Here is a 17,339-nt window from a genome sequence, read left to right as displayed (position 1 = left end):
GACCTGTGATTATTTTCAGGGTTGTCCCAGTCAATCAGAAGTAGGTAGGTTATTTAGAGAAGGTCAATTTACTCGTTGTTGTAACTTGTCCCAAACACTGAAATATTAGGCAATTATTCTCTCTGAGAGAAATGCTTTCTCTGCTGTCTGTTTATGCCTGAGGAAGAGAAGCTGATCCTTGCAACATTATGCAAGAACGCTCTAGTTTTCACATCTCTGGGGGACACAGTTTGTGAGGTCACTGCTTACCTCAGGGTCTTGATGGATAACTCAGAATATTAATTAGGAGCGTTTTAAGGTGACTCAGCATTACCTAGAACTTCTTGGCAGGCTATGCTCTGTGAATATTTGCTGACATTTGTTTGGAAAAGCACAATTATTAGACCCTAGTGCTTTTCGGGCAGAGGTTCTTTGAATGTTCTCATATATTTTCATGCAATATCAGATTGATCTTTCTCCTCCTCACTTAGAAGTGATAGTGAATAAAGACACAGCTGTGCTTTGTGCTTTGTATGTGTTCACATCTCTACTCAGGCCTCTAGAATTCTCCCTAATATTCAAGATCCTCAAGAATCCAAATACAGGGACATGGGTCCCTGGATGCTTTCACAGGACTCACAGAGAATTGCCAGAAGAGTTGAAGAAATTGATTAGTCTACTCTGAACACCTTTTTATTATTACTGGTTATCAATAGTACTATTGTCATGGTACCTATTTCCTTAGTAATTTATCACATGAGTGGGAAATTTCACACACTATAATTTAAGCTTCCAGTTTAAAAACATATGTTTTGTCTTTAGTCTTTTTAATATATGTGTTTTGTCTTCTGTCCTTTTCATTTCTTTATGATACATCTATGGAAAAAGCTGAGTCATTTAGTTTACAGTTTCACACAATCTGGATTTTTCTGTATTTCTTGCAAATCAGTTATAGAATCCAAAGCTTCAGAAGGTTAGTGTTTAATCCTATTGGGAATAGTAGTAGTGTGTTAGATGTAGTTAGTAGATGTTTTTTGAGTGCTCAGTCATCCATTACATGTGAAAGTGCAAGAATAAATACTTTATTCCAAATTTTAGAAAGAGATGAAGTTCAAGGTTGTGTATCACATGTTCCTTCCTCGTTTTCATTTTTCATTCAAAGGTAGAGGGGCCTTCTTTCTAAAATTTTTTTTATTTAATTCCCTGCACTTAGTTTAAAATGTCCTCATTTTCACATCTTTCTGTCCAACACCAAACCTTCTCTTAATAGTTTTCTTTAGTGCAGGGCCCAGTATGGAAAGTTTGGTGTAGATTCTGTTCTGGGATTGACCAAGTCTTCTTTGGTTTCAACTGTTGTTTTCACATCAGACCACAGTGTTTTCACAACGACACAGTTTGGGTATATTTAGGTTCTAGTCTCAGGCCTTTTGGGTCCCTTGATTCATATCAGTTTCTGCTAGCATGGAGGCTGTTGTTATTTATGTGAGTAGCTTTTATGCTCATGCTTTGGGATTCAGGGAGATACCAGGGATCTAGTTTTATGTATGTGGATTTTTGTTTATATATATATGTGTGTGTGTGTATATATATATATATATATACACATATACATATATATATTTCACTTATGAAACAATTAGGCCATATGGCCCCACTGTTATGGGTGGAACTGCACTGCTATGTGAGTGCATAGTTAGCCTCTTTGTCCCCTTCTGATTTTCTGCCTTCTGCTATAGGATGATGTAGCAATAGTCCTTCTCAGATGTAGATACTTTATCTTGGGCTGCTTCTAGAGCAGTGACCCATTACATTTCTGTCCATTATCAAAAGTTCAGGAGTTCTCTTAAAACCACACAAGCAGATTGACAATACTTTGAATCAGATTGATTTTACATCTGGAGACTAGAGACAGACCCATGAAAAGATTCTAATTCTCAGGAAGCTTACATTCTTATGAGGGAAAGAACAGAACTACAGTAGTAAAGCAAATGAGATCAAGGTCCTACTGGCATTGCATTAAAATAAAGACCTTAGGTACGACAAAGTAAATGGCCAATTGAGTGAAGAGGCAGCCTACAGCATGAGAGAAAATCTTTTCTTGTTGTGCATCTGGCAAGAGATTAATAACCAGAATATACAGAGTGCTCAAAAAATTAACAATCCATTTAAGAAATGGGAAAATAAACTGAACAAACAATTCTTGAAAAATAAGGAAAAATGGTCAGTATATATATATATATATATGTATATTCAACATCTTGATCTATAAAGAAAATTCAAGCACAAATAATATTAAGATTTCATCTCATGTCCATCAGAATGGGCAATATAAAGAATGCAAACAATAACAATTGCTGGTAAGATCAGTAGTGTAAGGGGTAAGAAAGCCTTATATTCTGGTGGTGGGAATGTAAACTACTGCAACCACTGATGCACTAAAGCTAAAAGTAGAATTACCATGTGATCTAGTGATACCACTTTTGGGTATGTACACAGCCAAAGGGTTGCAAGTCGGGATACAATAGAGACACTTGCATACCATGTTTACTGTAGCACTATTCACAGTAATCAAGCTATCTACATATGCATATAGAATTGTATTCAGCCATAAAGAAAACTGAAATTATGTCCTTTGCTGGGAAATGTATGCAACTGTATTTCATCATGCTAAGCAAAATAAGCCATGTTTAGTAGAGAAAATATCAACTTTTTGGACATATGTACTTGCTAGACCTAAAAGATAATTATCTATGTAAGCACACATACATGCATGTTCACACAAACACACATACATTTATAAGTGGAAATGTCTGATTAAGAGTGAAGAGAAAAAGTAGGTAAAACAAGGGAAAGAAAGGAGAGGAAAAAACATAGCATAGGTAAGAAATAGTCCTTAAAAAGGAGAGAAAAGATAGAAGATGGCAGTGGCCTTCATTATGCTTGCGGTAGTGAAAAAGAAATGAGCATTTTAGTTTTGTAGAAAAACATTTTGAGCAAAGCACAGTGAGGCACTATTTCTAGGAGATTATGTAAACTGGAAAATCAAGGACAACTGCAAGGTTTTGGCTTATAGAACTGGGAAGATAGTGAAACTGCTTGCCGAGCTAGGAAAAGACAAAATGAATGGAGTAGGCAAGAGTAGTACTTGAGAAGAAAGCAAAAGTTTTGTTTCTTTAGGTGCACACCAGAATTTAGAATGATATATCAAGAAAATCTCAAATAGGTGAATCCAAATGTGTGCTTCCTTGGAGATATTCAAACTAGGAACATAAATATTAGATTTTTTGCTGTATAGATACTAGTTAATACTATCTGAATTTTAGAGCTTACAAGGGAGACCGCACTGAAGAGGAAACTTATAAACTACAATTGAGAGAGGACTGAGAATGAGGAAAAAGGGGTAGAGAGAGAATCAGAAGAGTATCCCAAAAGTAAAGGAAATGATGGATTTTAGTAATGATGAAATATTGCTGAGAGTATGTTATTTAAGAGTAGATATAATCATGGGACATGAAGTCCAGTTCATTGTCTTTAGTAACACTGACAGTTCCTTGGAGTAATGAGATCTAAGTCCTACCTGGAATGAAGATATCAGAGCTTCAGATTATGAACATATTATAAATAAAGAAGAAATGTACTCACTGCCTTACAGAAATAACTGTAACCCTTCTGTACATTACTTTGACAAAAAATAATAAAAAATTAAAAAATAATAATGCTGAACTCTATGATAATTTAGAAAAAAAGTTAATCAACACAGACCAAATTTTTAATGGAGATATTTTCATAGAATCTAAACTGGTGGACCCATCGGGAAGCTAGAGATAGGTCATTTTAACATGAAAACTAGTAACAGTGTGGAATGAGAAACCAACATGTCTTTGATCTTTCCCAATGGAGGGTATCAAAACGATTTCAAATTAGAAAGGGAAACTTTGCTTGAGGACAATACTCATTTTTATAGCCATAGACACTCAAGACATCAACAGCCTGTATCTTCTGAAATTACACTATTCAATTACACTTGCTACTAAGCAAGTCCTATTGAATACTTGGAGATCAAGCCAGGAAATGTATAAGGCAATAGAAAAGCCAAATTCGTTACTGCTTTTGCTTACTGGAGCTTAGAGATCAATGGAAGAAACTAATATTGCATCCTGTAAAGGAAGGGTACCTCATGTTCTAAATATTTGCCTAGGGTCTTCTGTTCCAACATCACTTCTTTTTATTGTGGTATGTGAGTTTTCTTCTGAGATCTCCAAGATGCTGTTCTTAGGCTCTTCCATCAGGAAGTAATAAATGGGGATATGAGGCAGAAAATCATTCCTTGACTGAGCTTGATTTGTAACTTTACCTCATGGAAAAAGTTTGCTTAAGTTTAATTCAGCACTCCTGGAACCAGCTCTATACTACCCCCCTCAAAGAAACTGAGTCATTTCCTTGACCTTAAAAACAGGTTGGTTGATTGGTTGATTGTACTGGAATTCTTGTAACAAAACAAGATAGATAGAAAAAGGAAGGAAAAAAGAAGAAAAAGAAAAGGGAAGGAAAGAAGAAAAAAGGGAAAGAGGGAGAGAAGGAAGGATATATAAATACATATATATGCATATATGTGCATATAATATATGTAAAATGCATACAAATACTATATAATTTATTAAATAATATACTATATAACATACAAGCATATGTAACATATACACAATATGTATTATCATATAATATTATATATGCACATATATTATATCTTCTCCTTTTCTCTTTACCCCTCTAATGGATACCTCTCCTATGCAGCTCTCCTCTTAAATTAATGCTCTCTTCTTCTCCTTCTCCTCTTCTTGTGCTTCTTATTCTTGTGCTTATTTTTCTTTTCCTTCTTCTGTGACATAATGCAGACAAAAGATAGACCGTCTCGGTGAAGGGAGCTTTAAATAGCCACATTTGGGAAGCCTGAGTGAGGTGTTTGGGGTTGAGAAGAGCTTCCTGACTGTGATGAACAGTGTGTGCAGGGGCTGGGGAAGGGGTGCCCTCTCTGGCAGAAGCATTATGACATGGAAAAGCAACACAACAGCGCAGTTTTTATTTCTATGCACTCAAAAATGTATAGGAGAATATATTTCTCTTGCGAAGATGAGAAATTCCTCGTTCAGAATACATCACGACCTTTGGAACAAATAGCAAAACCCCACTGACTCCTTATGAATGTTTATTTGTGGTGAGCTCCTTCAGAAACTCTGGAATAAAACCCTGATGTGACAGCGCTGGAGAAATAGGAGGTGGGTTGCAATAATGGGGCCTCCCACCCTTGGTAGATATCCCACAGATCAGAACACGCTTCCATCTTGGCTAAAGAGTTGGGAGAGATGATGACAGCCACCTTCATACATTAAAGGGGCAGAGTTGGAAAAATGCAAGAAGAAACTACATATTCTGGTCTTTTAGCGTCACCTGTACTACTGCTCCCAACAGTTTCTGAGAACTTGCTTTAAGTTGCAGTGATAAACAAACATAGCAATGGATGCTGGGAGAAACTCTGCTTAATGATTAGGAAAGACAGCATGTTTTCAGTATAGGAAAGATGATCAGCTGTATTAGAGAGTGTTGACTGTGAGAGTCCTCTCTAGTCCATTGTTCTGTATGGATAGGCACAGGGAACCCATCTAAAAGAACAACAAAATGAATTCTGGGATCATTTTCTCTTCCTGAACACACTTCTGGTATTCCTTAGCCCTTGCACTAAAGCAGAAAATAGGCCTTTACCAAGAGGGTAGAATTCAAAAGTTGCAGCACAACAAACAGCTACTCAGACACTAAAGAAATATCCCAAGAGTGAAAGACAGTCCATCACACCAAACAGAGCCTCTCAGAGGTGGGAAGGCACTAGTGGTGACACAAAAATGGTAAGTACAATTCTTAGAAAGTAAACACCCCATACTCTCGTGACTAAGGCAGGAAAGATGTTTAAAATACAGGAAGGCAGAGATGTGGCAGCTTCTTTGAGAAGCAAGTGACAACTGAGGGCCAGGGAGGGGTTAGGAGAAAGACTGAGAGTCTGGACTACAGGAAAGAAATGGTTTTCTCTCTCTCAGCATTGCTAGCTAGCAACAGAAGACATGGTAGTCCGTTATTATGATTTTATCATGAATGTGGAAAGGACAGGGCAAAAATAATCCACAATCCTAACCTCAGTGCACAAAATGGCCAGGGTGATTGACCTACCAAGAATATCTTTCTGGGACTTTAGGAGTCCTCATAGTGACTAATTCAAATTGAGAGTCACTGTCCTGTTCATAAATGACCAAAATGTACCTACAAAGCTGTGGTGTTCATTCTTCTAGATGCTTCCACATGAGGAAGCCAGGGAGCCCTACAGCATCATACTAGTGATATGTGCCTTTCTGCAGTATATTCGGGTGGCCCCTACTGTCACACTGGGATTTAATGGGAGAGAGAAAGAAAGGTTTGTAAGATCCAAGGCAATGCTTATCAGAGCAAGGTAGACTCTGTGTGCAGTAACGCATTGTAGAGCATTTGTCAGCTTGCTTTCATAGACGTGAGAAGGACACATAAAAATCCCTCAACCACTTTGCACACCCCATGGGATTAGAGCAGGTCATCCATACTAGCTCCCTTCCATAAGCCAATTTCAAGAGTCTAATGTTTTCATATTAAATCAGGTCTCTGAAATCCACTTTTTTTGCTGATACTCTTTAACAGCTGACTGGAATGACTTTCTAATTTGAAAATGAAAACCAGGAGGATTCAGATCAGCCTGGCACAATCTGGCTCTAAGTGTTCTCTCTCCTCATGGTGGAATAGGTAGGATCTTCCATACAGGCTGAGGAGCAGCTCTTCCATATTACTAAAATTTATTTCTATACAGCAGGAAGCCTAATTCACCTACATAAGTGACCCAGGCATTTACTATAAGAAATTTCTGATGTAACAATAGGTCAGCAGGGAAGATATTTATACTATCCAGAGGAATAAGCAACATGAAAGAGACCAAGAGCTCTTCACCATATGCCTTCAACCATCCTCTCCAGCCCTGCCCTATGAATGGAGACCATGGGACCTGGAAATGCCTTCAATTTGGGGTTGCTGTAACACAAAGGCTATTTTACAAGCATCTTTTTCTTTGGCTCATGATTCTGATAGTCTGAGGTATATCACTGCCTGCAAATATGAATTGAGACGGGAATCTCTCAAGCTTTTTTTGCCTACACTGCCACCCAAGTTCCTAGATCACAAATGAGCCACTAGTATTCAGCTTTAGAATTTTTGTTCTTTATGGATATACCCTAAAAGAATGTTGTGTTGTATATTTAAATGGTATTATATGTAATCATATGGCCTGTATTATTCTTTTGAAATCTGATAGTCTTAAAATCTTGAGAGATTGGACATAGTGGTCCAGGCCTAGAATCCTAGCAATCTAGAAGAGGCAAAGTGGAAGGATTATGGTTGGAGGCCAGGTCAGGCAAAAAGTTTATGAGCATATTTCAATAAATAAGTCAGTTGTGTTGGCCCACACCTGTGATCCCATCTATACAAGAAGGTTTAGAGTCTGAGGCTCGTATGGCAGAAATACAAGACCTTACCAGAAAATAAAAGTTCTGGGACATGCCTTAGGTACTCGGACACGTGCCTAGCAAGTGCAAGGTTTCGATTTCAAATCCTTGTACCACTGAAAGTGAATCATTCACAGATATAAATCTAGTTACATTAATAGCTTTAACAAGATGCAATTTGAACACCATAAGATTCCACAAATTTAAAGCCACAATTCAGTGGTTTTTAGAGTGATTACAAAGTTCGTGTAGTCTATTAACTAACGTTGTGAAATGTTTTCGCCTCCCCAGAAAGGAATTCTATGCCCGCTAAGAGTGACTCACTATTTCTCTTTCTCTGTCTCACCTTTCATGAATATGGAACCAACTGGCCTCTGTGTCACATTTTTTTTCCTTTAATATTATACCTTCAGGGCTCACCTTATTATCGTACGCATCACTACTTTTAATGGCCACTAAATGTTTTATTGCATGGATATACTACCTTTTATTTACTTATTTGTCAACATTTGGGTTACACCTATTTTCTTGAGTAATGTTATAACGAATATCCACATTTCATTTGGAGATATGCTCTATAGGTGCTGCTAAACCCTGGAGGAACTGTGTCAAACACTTGGAGGAACTAGAAAACTTCCCAGAGCAGCTGCACTAATTTAACATTCTACCATCAATTTCTCTATACCCTTAGCATTTCAAGTTGTCTTTTTATTTTAGTCATCTTAGTGGGTATAAAGTGGCAATCTTGTTAAGCTTTTCATTTGCATTTTCCTGATGACTAATGGTTTTGAACATGCTTTCATATGCTTGTTGGCTATTTATGTATTGTTTTTTGGAAAATGCCTATATAAAACAATGTCTATTTTTAAATTGAATGATGCACAATTTTTTATTATTGAGTGTAAGACTTCTTTATATATTTTGGATACAAATGCCTCGCTAGGTATATGATTTACAAATGATTGTCTTCCATCCTATATATTATAGTTTCATGAAGCCAAATTTCTCATTTGTATTCTATTGTCTTTTCTGTTTTACAGAAATTTTATTTATGATGATTTATTGTGTGGGAAGCATACATCAATGAAAGAAGTACACAAAAACATGATGACATTTGTCAACCAAACCAAATTTTAAATGATTTTTCTTATTTTCTCAATAACTTAATGCTGTGGATCAAGAACATCTCTTCAACATATGAAATTTTAATACAGTAGTATACACACTGATTCGTAGGTGTGACAACCTCTATGGAACTATATTCTGGCCAAAAATCCACTAAAAGGAGAAGAAATGTATAAGGTTGGTCAGTTGTGGTTTTGGTATTCCATCTAAGATAGGTTTGCCCATTTCATAGTTATAAAGATAAATTCCTGTTTTCTCACAGTAAATTTATAATATTAGCTGTTGATCTTAGTCAGCTGATGCATTTTGACGGAAACTTTTTATATCATGTGAGTTAAGAGTCCTGATTTATTTGCTGCATGGGATGTCCAGGGGCCATAGCAATTTTCGTTGACAAGAGCACAACCTTTTCCTCATTGAGTTTTTGTAGCATCCTTACCAAAAATCAGCTTACTAAATGTTAGTGTTTATTTCTTTCATTTATAATTCTGTTTTGCAGATTTATGTATCTTCTTATTTTTTATAGCACTGTAGTTATTGTAGATTTTGTAATAAGTTTTGAAATTGGAAAATGTGAGTCTGTCCTACTGCGTTGTTTTTCAAGACTGTCCAGGAATTTCTAGGTCCTTTACATTTACATAGTGAATTTTAGGATAAACTTCTCTCAACATTAATGAAACGAATAGTAAAAAAAAAACTGTGGTGTGTTAAATATAGATTACATTGAGCATATAAAATAATTGAATAATATTCAATTTTCTAATCCAGGAATGTAGGATGTATTTGCATATATTTAGGCTTTCTTGAATTTGCTTCCACACATTTCATGATTTGCCATCTACGCAAGGCTTAGAGCTACTCTGAGTCTCTGCTTTTGTACACTGAAAGTAGTAGAGAGAAAGCTTGTTGTTTTATTCCTCCTAGTGAGATCTTCATTCCACCCTATGCTCTTCCACCACTCAAGAGAGTAGTTTCTCATCAGATGTTTTAAACACTGCTGTAGGAAGTGCCCCATTTACTAGTATGCAGGTTCAGTGTGTATTAAGCAGCCCTTTAAAGGCATGAGAGCCTTTACTTGGTGCATGGTCATTTTCTTGCTCTCCTTTTCCCTTCTTCCAGGAAGAGAAGGGGGGCTCATTTGTATTGAAACCCTGAGAAGAAGTGGAAACGAGCACCTTTTCTTTAGAGAGACCCTGTTGGCACCGCCTCTGCTAGTTGAAAGATACATTTTCATTTTCTTTCTGTCCTTATTCACTGAAATTTCCCTGAGAACAGGAATCTATTATCTACACAGAGAAGTGATCTATAGGGTTAGAGATAAGCTTTATTTTGTTCCTATTTCCATTAAAAGCCACAAACATAATGAAACACAATCACAACCAGGCGCCGATGGCTCATGCTTATAATCCTAGCTACTCAAGGGGCTGAGATCTGAGGATTTGTGATCTGAAGCCAGACTAGACAGGAAAATCTGTGAGACTCTTATCTCCTCCTACAAACTACTCACAAAATGTCAGAAGTGGTGCTGTGGCTAACGTGATAGAGTACTAGCCTTGAGAACAAAGAGGCTCAGTGACAGTGTCTAGGCCCTGTGTTCAAGACCCAGGAATGGCAAAAAAAGAAACAAAACCAAACCACAAACACTTCACTAGTAATATAACAGAATTTAAATATGTAATTCTACAGGTTTGGGTTCCCCGCCCCCCCCAAACACCTTACTTACATTGCTCTATTACAAATGATGGAGGGCCTCATAAGGTGGTTGCCCAGCTGTGAGATCACTTAGATTACAAAAACCTGGGTTCACAGACTGCATTAGTGCCTGTTCAGTGCTTGCTCTTGAACAAGCTTAATTTATTCATTTATTAGCTACACATGGGATGCTATCTTCAGTAAGGTTAAAATGACAATTTATTTCATCAGAAAGAATACCACCCCCAAGGACTTGGGTAAAATGTAAAAAGCCATTGCAATTGGGCCAGTTAGTCTGATCTGTGCATTTGGTGACCAAACACCAATATGAAGGAAAGCTCTCTGACTTCCTGTCCCATTATCCTGATGACTACTGCATTTTGATTTCTAAAAAGAGAAAAGATGGCAAAGAGCTAGAGATAGGATATGTTTTTAAAAACAGATTTATGTTGTCCAGTGAAATAGGAATTACAGTTCCTTTTATTGTATCATGATCTATTGCTGCCTCTGTTAAATTTGATCTTTTTCCCCTTTGAAGAGGTAAATATTTCTTACAAAATATCCCTGAAGAAGAATCCTTTGCAGTGTCTAGAAAAGTGAGAAAGTCTCCACGTAAAAAAACCTTAATGACACAAGTTAATTGTACACATTGATGTGATTCAGTGGGATATTTCCATACAAAAAATATTAATTGATATTATATCTGGTCACCCTTCTATCTTGAGCCCATACCTTATCCCAGGCACCCCTTTGAAGGCCTAGAAAGCACTATTCTATTTTCAATTAAACATGTTTATTTTATACACATGGGAGATAGTCTGCTTGTCTTTCTGTGTCTTGCTTTTTCCCTCTTAACAAAGTCTTTTTTGCTCAAATGACAGGCTTCAAGGAGCTTCGTTTTTGCCTTGGCCAGCTGCTGTAACAAAGAACCATAGACGCAATCACTTACGAACACCACAAGCTGGATTCTTACAGTTCTTGGATCTCAGATGAGCATGTTGGGCATGGTTTGGTGAGGAGTCTCACCCCATCCTGAGGGGCTCTACTTCCTGACCCTTAAGTGTCGCTGACGGTCCCACCTCTTACAGTCAGCTTGTTAACTGAAAGTTCAACATATAAGTGAAGGATAATATATTCATCCCGTTGAAGAAATTCGGGGTTTTGCCCCTAAATAGAGTATGACAAAGCATTTTGGAATGAGGTAACATTACAGTCTGAAGGGGTACCCTTCATATATAACTCTCAGCATACAGATATTTTGATTTTCCCCAGGACATTGAGTTCTGTGTTCTGTAATAGGAACAATTGCAGGGAAACAAGGTGGTAAAAATAGCCAGAGGCCTTCTTTTATTCAGGTGTACATAGTGAAGCCTTCACAGAAAGCAAGCTTCCTTTCCTGGGGTTGGGTGAACCTATAAACTCATTCATTCGAAGACCTACCCTTATAGCTTACATTTTGTAACCAGTATAATGCTGGAGAATTTATCATGAGAAATGTTTAAAATCTCCTTTATAAAAAGCAGTATAGATCTCCTACTCAACACAACGTACAAAGGAGAACTGTTTAAATTTACTTCCATTCAACTTAAATGAACTGTTATCTTGGACCTTCCAAATAAGCTACATATTGTTTCCTGCCACTGTGATCCTTGATTAAATGCATACTTTTGAAGACTAGATAACATTACACTGTGGGGCATGCTATCTTTATTTTCTTCATTTGTCAATCAGTGTGCACTGCTTTGTGACCATATTTTGTTAGTGTTGGTAATGGTATATCTCTTTGAGATCACAATTTTATTCTTCTGGGTAGAGATGGCATCTTCTGGGCCACAAGGTAGTTCTATTTTTTAATATTCTTCAGAAAGGTACTATTGCTTTCCATCTTCCATTCCCAGAGCAGTGGGGGAGAGTTTCAATTTCTCTATATTTTCACCAACCCTTGTTAGTTATTTTGGTGTTTTTTTTTTTTTTTTTGATAATAGTCATCACAACAGGTATGAACCTTGAGGACATCGTGCTAAGTAAACTAAGCTGGTACAGAAGGACCAATACCAGAATGGTTCCACTTACAGGTTAAACTCATAGAAGCAGAGCCCAGATAGACAGTTTCTTCTCTACGAAACAAAACAACTATGTTCTGAAGACTGTCTCTACAATGTAGTGTCTGTAGTTAACTATAGAGTAGTATGCCTTCAAAGTATGGCTAAAAGCAACTCTCAACTGGGTAGGGTGCCACATGCCTATTCTCCCAGCTACTTGGGAGATGGAGATGAGAGAACCAATGTTCAAAGCCAGGGTAGACAAAGTTAGTGATATCTTGTCTGAAAAACAATCTAAAATAAAAAGGATCAAGGTCATAACTCAAGTGGTATAGTACATGATTGACAGGCTATAGGTCCTAAGTTCAGGCCCCATGAACTAACACACACACACACACACACACACACACACACACACACATAAATCATATTAAGTGTTCTTTGTTAAAAACAAACAAAAAAACGGAATACAATGTGTCATAAAAAGACATAGGGTTGTTACCTTCATTTTGGTGATGGCTTCTTGGATGTCTTGATATTTCCGAACTTAGCTAATTACAGACATAAGACATATGCTGTGTGTGTGTGTGTGTGTGTGTGTGTGTGTGTGTGTGTGAAACTTCTACAAGTACTGTTTTTCATTTTCTTTAAATGAGAAAAATGTACCTCTTCGTCCTTTCTCCCATGAAACCCTTCCCCAAGGAGCATAATACATCTTTGGCTGAATATCTGATTGAACTAACAACCAGCAATGCCTCCTTTCTCAGGGCAAAGAATTGTTATGTCTGCCATATACTATTAATTTCTTGACAGTAAGCTTCTGAAAGGAAAGAACCGAGTCTCCTTTGTATTTGTATTGCCAGGACAGTAAGGTAGATCCATAGATTTCCCAAATAAGCCACAGTCACCATTAGTCCAGCTTAGTATGTTTGCTTTAGTTAAGGACCCCTGCCATTGGACTTGCTCAGGAGAGGCAAGAAATAAATGGATAATGGGGTAAGCTCCATCCACTTACCACTATTCCTTCTGAAGGAGAAAAAAGGAACTTCCCATTCTCTCATTGGAACTTCTGTTAGCCTGCTTGTGCTTGCGTGAATTAAAACAAAAAGTGAGAGGACAGAAATTCCAAGGTAGCTGCATCTTTAAGGTACTATCCACAAAGACAATGACAGTTGACTGCTTACTCTTGGAATTTGGGGGTTGTGGCTTTGCTTAAATTCATGAAACTGATGAGGACCAAAGTCCCATATGCCAATAATGATAATGAATTGGAAGAACTAAATTGTTTCCAGAAACCACTGGGTTTAAGTAGCTAGGGAAAAATGGTGGGACATGTATCACTGCTCTAATCAGATCAGGCAGAAAGGAAAGTCTAATGAGGTGATACACTTGAAACTCAGTGTTTATCTCATTCACACTGGGTTTTGGGCTTTAGCCAAGGAAATTCTGTGAATTATCAAAGCTTTTAATTAATGCATTTCACACCTTAATGACACAAATTAATCTGCTTAATCCCATTTATATCAAAGGATAGAGAGAAACTAAATGACTCAGTTTCAGAAGCTAAGCGAAAAAGACTCAACCAGAAATCAGTCTTACCAGGACCATTTGCTAGAGAAAATATTATCTTAATTTTCTCAGGAATTAGTTTAAACAAGTTCTCTCCAATGGGAAGTTCTTTCCATTAATCCTCCTGAGAAAGGAAAGGATAAGAGCCTCGCAAGGAGACCTAGAATTAGTAAGAGGTTAAAAAAAACAACTAGCAAATGTCAACAAAAAAGAAGGGACTAGAAATCTCAGATGACATCAGAAATCTTGCATGACATCAATTGAATAAAATATTACTTTGGTTCGTGAAAGAGTACTATAGCTTCTAAGTTGTTGTGGGTATTCCATTATTAGCTAAATATATTGTATTTAATATAATAGTAATTCTATTAATATGTGTATTACCCCGTTTATTCTATCTTCTCATCTACCCCATGTTATAGATTAACACAGATAAAGTAAGCCAATATTGAGAGATTTAAAAATAGCTGATGGCATTATTAGTAATACTTGTGATACAGAATGGTTCTAGAATCCATTCTTTTTGCATGACACTGTTCACATTTCACATAACTAAGAAGTTGCGTAGACTTTGAAAAAAAAAGGCACTTTACCCTGTCTTTAAAAAATTAGAGAATTGGAGTAATTTCTTAGCAGCTCTAAGTGTGTATCTCTGAACGAGAAGTTCTTTTCCACCTGTCATAATCAAATGCTAGTCTTGCCACGAATTAGGAAGTGGTTGAGACTTTTTTTTACCCTATTTGAAAGCCAGTAACATGTCTAATGTCATAAATTTTGATGGAAAATATAAAATTTATGGGGGTCAAAGACAGAGGACTTTATTCCTTGGGACAGCAGTCTGCGACAAGCTCCACTCCAGGTGTGCCGTGGTGTGCTTCTGGGGACACCTGGCCACACGCATGCTTTACACGGGGTAGGTGTGCATGACGGTAAGTTCAGGAAGCCCCAATCTTCTCTTTTTTTTTTTTTTTTTTTTTTTTGCCAGTCCTGGGCCTTGGACTCAGGGCCTGAGCACTGTCCCTGGCTTCTTTTTGCTCAAGGCTAGCACTCTGCCACTTGAGCCACAGCGCCACTTCTGGCCGTTTTCTGTATATGTGGTACTGGGGAATCGAACCTAGGGCTTCATGTATTCGAGGCAAGCACTCTTGCCACTAGGCCATATCCCCAGCCCCTAATCTTCTCCTTTTTAACTTCCTGAATAAATTATTTTATTGGTAAAGATTGAGGGCACAGTAGCTGCTCTCAAAATTCTTATCTCCTTCTGAGAGAGTAAGTTTTCATTGAATCACCAAAAGACATTCATTTATAAAAACCATGGTAGCTTAAAGATTTCTATCAACATCAAAATACTACCATATTGTTAGTATTCTACTTTATATCAATACAAATTTTATAATACTTAGAATTAGTTATGTATTCGTGTACTTACCGATCCATTTATTATATACTATAGCAATTTTTCACTTAGAATTTTTATAGCATTCTTTCTCCACTTCTTGCCATTAAAAAATCATGACATAGATGTAAAAAAGAGTTTCAGTCCAATGTGTCAGTTTGTGAGTAGCAATTCATCTAGCTCCATGTCCCCTTCCATCATTTGCCCTTATCTCTCCCACCCATAACTTGCATGTAACCCATCCTAGTTAGAATCCATTTTCACATATGTAACTTGGATATTACAACTTTATTTTCCCACCCTTCCTTTTTCCATTGGTCTATACCCTTTCACCTGCCTTCACTCCCAGGAGACCCCAAATCTTAAAAGCAACTGTTAGAACATATCCTCTAAGTTTGGCCCAGAGTAAGAGATATTTTTCAAATATACAAATGAATCTGACCTCTGTATTAATTAGAAGGAGACATTTTCACTGCCTTTCAGGATGGTTTAAATTACAAAAGTCCTTGAGACAATAGGGTGTCTTATTCTTTTCACTCTATTCTTCATGTCCAATGTGTTGGACAAGGAGACTCCAAGGATACTTCTTCTATAACAGCTCACAGTTCACACATTCAGGTTTATAAGTTCATAGGGTTGTTTTATTTCTTTCCTCTACTTTCTGCCTCTAAGTTATTTCCTTGGAATAAAGCATCTGAAACAAGTTTACCACGCAAAATTGCATAGAGATCTCTTTTTATCGCCTGTAAAATTAATTGCTATTATTCAGCATGGTGAGCAGTGCACAGGCAAAGCTCCAGTTTTACGAGTTCTTCCTCGCATTGGACAACATAATCTTAGTTCCTTTTTCTCTGGCTTGCTCCTTACCATACTACAGCAATACAGAATAAAACACTTTATGGTCCAGGTTAATGGAATGTGTGCCCAACTAATAGGATAGAAGAGATATAAAGGTACCAGTAAAAATGAAAATTCAAATGATTATTTAAAGAGAAATTTTGAATCATCATTTAAAAAGAAAGAAGACAAATCATCTCATAAATAGTTATCTGGCTTTTTGTTTCTCCCCTTTCAGACAGGTTTGTACAATCTGTACACAGATTCAAATTTAGTTACTTCAGCTCTTTGGGCCCCAGTAGGGAATCGACAGAATGTTATCAAGCATTATCTTATATTGCATTGTGGGATTTTTCAATATTAACCTACAATGAAGGAGGTGGAATTGAAAGAAGTGAAGGCTTGATGAGGATTTGAAGAGAGGAACAACTTGCTCTCAAACTGTCAGGCAGCTCCCAAGAGCAGCCCTGTACAACCTGACAATTAACTTACCACTGAACTGTTGAAATTCATAGAGTCTTCTCTCCAAGCTTCAGTAAAGATGACTGATTATAGTTATGAAGTCTGAAAAAAAACTCCTGACTCTTCAATCCTGTTCTCTCCATTTCTGATGGTTTGTAATTCCCAAGAAATGCCAGTTGAAAATAAAATGAAAGATGAAAAATAAAGTATGGGGGAAAGATACCAGTGGCTCATGTCTGTAGTCCTAGCTATTCAGCAAGTTGAGATCTGAGAATTGTGGTTCAAAGCCAGCTCTTTACCACAATATTTATTCATTCTTTTCTTCACATTGCCAGTCAGTAAATAGTTCTAATTATTTTAGAATTGTAGTGATGGAGCAGAGAAAAATAGTTATATCACATTCTTTTTTGAAATGTTCTTTTATTGTTTTTATGTTTAAGTAGTTATACAAAGGAGATGCCATTTAACAAAGCAGCTTATGAATGCAGTGCATCTGGATTAATGTCACATCTTTCGACATTCTCTCTTCCCTCCCAGTTCACCACTTTCCTCCAGGTCTTGGCTGCATTTGCCCCCATTCTTCTCATCATTTGCCAACTCTTTTCTAGTAGGACAACCAGACCCTATCCCCATGCACACAACAAAAGAAAACAAACACAACTTAAA

The sequence above is a fragment of the Perognathus longimembris genome, chromosome 8 (genome assembly GCF_023159225.1).
Source record: "Perognathus longimembris pacificus isolate PPM17 chromosome 8, ASM2315922v1, whole genome shotgun sequence".
In the NCBI taxonomy this organism is placed as follows: domain Eukaryota; kingdom Metazoa; phylum Chordata; class Mammalia; order Rodentia; family Heteromyidae; genus Perognathus; species Perognathus longimembris.
Note: the sequence above shows the minus strand (reverse complement) of the source record.